Source organism: Mchenga conophoros, linkage group LG23 (genome assembly GCF_057382185.1).
Source record: "Mchenga conophoros isolate Kocher_MC1m ecotype Shallow Benthic linkage group LG23, M_conophoros_male_GT1.1, whole genome shotgun sequence".
NCBI classification, from domain to species: domain Eukaryota; kingdom Metazoa; phylum Chordata; class Actinopteri; order Cichliformes; family Cichlidae; genus Mchenga; species Mchenga conophoros.
In genome coordinates, this window is record NC_140547.1 from 42,656,227 (window position 1) to 42,662,120 (window position 5,894).

Here is a 5,894-nt window from a genome sequence, read left to right on the forward strand (position 1 = left end):
GGCAGGGCTCTGTGGTGGCCAAATCACTTGTGAAAATTATGTCTCATGCCCGATGAATCCTTGCATTGTCATCTTGAAATTAGCCTAATCATTAGAGAAGAAAATAAATCCACTGATGGAAAAACCTGAGCATTCAGTATCTTCAGGTCCCTGCTGACCTCATTTTTATGGGCATGTAATGTTGCTGAAACTAGACTGAACCAACCGAAGTAAGCCCAGATCATAACACTGCCTCCACAGGCTTGTAGAGCAGGCACAAGGCATGCACCATTTCATCCACCTCTTTTCTTACGGTGATGCATCGCTTTGGAAAAGTGTCAACTCAGACCACATGACCTTTATCCATACAGTCCAGTCTGTACGCTCTCTGGCAAACTGAGGCATTTTTTCTAATTAGCCTCATTGATAGGTGGTTTTCTGTAGCCGTCACAGATAGTGTGTATGGAAACGTTCTTACTTCCACTATTAAACGTAGCCGTGACTTCTAATATTGATATTTATGATTTTATTTCACTAAACTTTTAAGTGTTCACAATCATTCAAGGTTTTTTTTTTTTCCACAAACACATTTTTTCTTCCAAGATGATGGTTGACAACTATCCTTTCACATTTTAATAATGCACTGAACAGTTCTCAGTCCAGTTTTAGTAGTTTCAGGACTTTGCTTGTTTTCTTTGCTTGGTAAAGGTCGACAATTCGACCTTTTTGAAACAGATTAACAGCTTTTCCATGACCGTGGTCATACAAGTTTAAGAAATCAGAAGCTCACTCATTCACTGCAAATAACCTTCCGAGAAGAAACATATCAATCACCACCATAATGATTTAATGGAAGGACTTACCTGTTTGCTTATTTTCATCTTGGCTGTGCGCTGTATGTCAATTACAACAATATAAAATTTAAAACATTGAAATTCCCCACAGACATGCCTTTCAGTGAAAAGTTAAGAGGTAATAAGACCAACTAAATACTTCCAGAGGGAGTTCGTCAAACGTAATGTTGTTTAAATTGTATAAGGGACACTGTTAACCCCCTTTGAACCACCCATGAGAAGGGGACGCTGTGTGAGCTAATTTCTTTATTTTCTTATGTTTTATCCATTTGTTTTTATCCTCGAGCCATCATAGTTTCTTCCTCAGTTTCTGCAATGATGATACTCATGTATATGACTGCAGGACATAAGAAATACTGGAAATAACTAAAACTACTTAAACTCAGTCTTTCTCACGATGAGGCAGAAATCCCTGAGCACAGGCTGACAGGCCCTCTGATTCATATCAGTGACCTCTCAGCATGTCTGTGTTCATCCTGATGAGACAAACGAGGACAATCCAACAAGGAGAAAACACACCACACGCAGGCGATAAAGACGTTAAACCTGCGGGGCTGTGGAGAGGCTAAAATGAGACGTTTCTTGTGAGAAAACCAAAGGAGAGGCGTTTCAGAGACAAGGCGCTCATTCATGATGAGAAGGCGCACGGCGCTCTCACCCTCGTCTTTCCCTCATAGCAGAGCAGACGGGCAGATTTGCAGCGTTCCTTCATGTCACTAATGGAAGCCGACACGGTGAACCCAGAGGAAACCAGAGGCAGCTCTAACCCAATTTTAGTCGCCGTCTCCTCGCATCCTATTTGGGTGATTGTACCAGCAGTAATTAAGGCTGTAATAATTAAATAAGTCTCTTTTAGCCCGAGTGTGGGAGAGGAGGTGAACATCTCGACAGATCTAATTAGCTCGTCTGAAGCCTCTGTTGTTTTTTTCCTTCCTTGAGCGTCTGGATGGTTTGCGGTTGCCTCCGATTCTCTGGGAGTGTATACTTACCTGTGTGTTTGTCTGGGCAGAGGTGAAAGGTCAGGCTGGGTGCCTTCACATGCTTAAAGAGGGGGGACGGCTGCTTTCTGTGGGTAATAACAGTCTTTAGAGGGTGCAAGCACACCTGCTCCGTGCTGCTGCAGTGAGGGTTAGAAAGTTGCTTAAGTTTGACTAAAAACTAAAGCCCACCAGCAGCTGTCACAGACCTCCACATGCATTTTTCTGGAGATCATCGCTCTCCTTTGAAGACGTGCTGACACGCTTATAACCCAGAAAACTAGAACAACGTGAGCTACAATATGTTCAAACATGAACATGCAAAAATCATCTGGTTACTTGAATCAGAAGTTGCTCGTGTCCACCAAAAAAATGAGACACACACTTAGCTGTCCTGTCCACAGTTACGATGCACTATTATATGTCACATATGCTGTGCAACACCTAATAGAGCAGTGTACATAATACATATATACAGACTAAAACCTTAATTTAAACAGGTAGTCTCAATGAGGGTGAGATCTTATTTTCAAGAGAGACAAAAACATATCTAAGAGAAACTCCCCCGAAGAGCATAGCTACACTAAAACTTTGATGTTTTGTGATATTTTTGTTACAACATGATGATGGGAGCCTGTTATGGCATCATTGTGATGTCATACGGCATTGGATTGAAAAAATAAAAAGTGTGTTGTGTGCAGCTCTCTCCATGTCCTTTCATATGATATGTTACTCAGTATGATTTCTTGAAGTTTCTTTGTCATGGTTAACTTTGACCTTTGGCACTAACAATGAAGGTTAAGGTGCTTAGCAAGCCTAGGTACACATGTCCCCCAAGGTCTAGCACCTTGCCCAGTTTTCATCAGCTCCAGCTGTTATTGGTATCTACATCACACAAAATTTGAAACTGATATCTAAAAAACTGTGGACGCTAGCAGCACTTGGGTGTTACTTACCCTCTAAATTCTTTTTTGTTTTTCATGTTATTCATAAAACAGCAAAGTGAGATGAGTTTTAAAGTTGGTCTCTATACTCTGGCATCAGCCCAGCCAGTGTAACACATAGCCAGCTAACCCTAGCTTCATTTATCTGCCAGTTTAACCACTTCTGCTCCTTGACTTGTTTTTATGAGTAGGAGATAAACACTGATGTTCTTTCAGTCATTGTTTATGGCAGGGGATGTCTAAACATTTAGTGAAGAGTTCAGCTACAAGTTAGACGTTTTTACATATTTTAGATATTTCAAAAACTTTCTAATTATCCTCAGATTTGTCTTTGTGCTATGCAGATATTTCTTAGGTTTTTCTAAGGGTTTTTTTTTTACAGCAGGGGGCGCTGCAGCAGAGAGTGGTTTACACTTTGAACAACTGTCACTCATTTCAGGCTTTGGTTTCTCTCAAACTCCCTCAAGAAGTCATTTTGTTCATATTTTCTGCATGTCAAACAGCTCATTGTGGGTAATTAGTTTAAAACGAAGCCAGTTTGTTGCTGCCTCAGGACGAGCACTGAGGTCGAAACAAGACACCCGCTGATCTGGAAATGACTTTCTGCTCCGATTTTGTTCTTAATTTATGCTAAAAGACATTTGGCTGTTTTTATTTACTTGTTTTTTCCTGTTTAAAAGCTAAAATTCAGAATCCAAACAGCTCTTATTTACAGAGATATGTCATCACAAAGACACAAAGCTCCAAACCTTTCTAGAGTTTTTGTCACAATCACAGAGTAAAACAGAAAAATAGAGTCTAAGATCTACTTCAGCACTCCCAGACTCCCAGACCTGTATTTAACCGTCTGCGACCCCCCTGCTTGACTCCTCCGGGCTTCCATATTTAATCTGTCTGCATTTTCGGGTCCAGCTCACTCAAAGCCCCGAAGAGACGGCGAGATGTTTCCCAAACTCCCACAGCTATTACCGAACTGGAACCGCCCTCAGACAGAGGCAGGGAAGTCTGTCTATTTCTCCAAGCTCTCTGTCATCCTACAGGGGGCACTGTGGGTTAATTAGACTTCAATTGGAGCACGTTAAGTTTATTTGGTGGATTTTCTTCCATTTGTGTCAAAGTGTTTCATCATACAATTAATAAAAGTGGCTCGCTGTGTTTTCAAGTTAGAGTTCAATTCAATTTTATTCATACAGTGCAAATTACAACAACAGTTGCCTCGAGGCGCTGTATGTTGTAAGGTAAAGACCCTACAATAACAGAAAGAAAACCGAGGAAATCCCAATAATCACATGACCCCCTATGAGCAAGCGCTTTGGCGACAGTGGGAAGGAAAAACTCCCTTTTAACAAGAAGAAACAGGACTCTTCCAGACAGTGATTATGAGCTTTTAGTCATGAACATAATTATCAAAAAGATTATCAAAGACTCCTGTTGGAAATATCCCCATAAAGCCAGATATTACCACGTCGTCCCCGTATGGAAAGATACTTTTCATGTGATCGTGACGTCAGCTCTGCCACCTCTGAGATGCCTCTGATGATGATATACCAAAAACCAACAACACAACAAACTCACTCTAATCAAAGATATTTGGCCTCTCATTTGTAACACTTTTTTCAAAGACTCTTTACAAAATTAAGAAATACTTTCACCACAAGAGGGCAGCATTTTAGCTGGATCTTTAACTGTATAGTTGTCGACTCCTGTAGGAGTTATAAAAATATATTGTCTAAGTGTGATGGTAACATGAATTCTGTACGACAGTTCAGCTGACACTAGCTTGAACAATGTTGGGATTTACTGTAATTTCAATCATGGTTTTTGGATTACTGAGCTCAATTTCTAAGCTAATGTCAGCTGTTGTTGCTCACAGTTGATACTGGAAGCCAAAGACACCCCAATTTTGGTGTAAAATTCATCCTGAGTACTTCACATATAAATCAATCCACAGGTTTTCAAAGACATTAATTTGTTACAAACTATTCATATACCAGCTATAAAAAAAATCATCTAAAACAAAAAAAGTTACATAATTTTCACATAAGGATAAATTTGGTTTCAACTTCTTTTCCTGAATAATTACACAGTAAATAAAAAATAGAGGTTATTCCAAGCTGGAAGCATGCACACATCAAAGATAATACTGAGGAAGACTAAAAACGAGGTCGAGAAGATTCAGAGGGCATCATGCGAAGAGGAGTGAGTTAAGAATAATAGTGTTGAGCCAATCCACCAACAGAAACAATCAGCTGTACATCCAAGAAACACAATGTCTGTGTTTCTTCTGAGCTGCTGTTCAAATCGATCCACATGAGAACTGATGAACCAAAAGACTGACCCTCCAAGAACTCCAAATCCTGTTTGACAGCTCTGAACAGCACATCTCTTCTTCTCCTTCTAAATAAATTAATAAATTCGGAGAATTCACCAACAGATACCTGGTGGAGATGTTAAATTATCATTCAGCAGCATTTTTGGTCATTTCCTGTGATTATTTGTTGATTTCCTGTGCATCAAAGAGCTGATTTTCCCTCTGCTCTCTGAGCTCGATACGAATATTAAACAAACGATTTGTTTGGAGGTTTTCTGCAGAGTGACGATCAATACTGACCCTGCTCGCTGCCAGAAGATACTTAAGAAACTCAATCCCCATCAGACCTCCTTCTCATTGGATGAGCCGCCGTCAGGGCAGGGGCGACCTCGGCGACCAATCAATCGAGCCCCTTTCAGCTCTGATAATCAAAAATCCAATCAGTGTCCTAAATGTTAATTGATCTGGGAGTAGAGCAGCTCAGACTCGAGTTTGAATCTCATAAGAGAGATTCTGGTGCTTTTTAGAATAAAAATTAGGCTTTTTTTTCTGTCCGTTGGTGTCGATCACCCCTAAAGTTTAAGCATTTTACTCTCGTTAGCTGTGATGCAGACCACTGAGAGATTCTGGGAGTTCTCCCTTTGTAAAAGTTTTTTTTTTTAAAGGCTGAAAACAGAAACAGTTACTAATCTCATGAACCTGATCATCTAATTTTCTGTGAATGTTCTTCAGTGGGATTTCTGAGGGCAGAGAATTAAACTAAGAACCAACTATTTGTTTTTGTCTGTCCAAAATGACTGAAATTTAAATGTTGAACCCAGTAAGATCC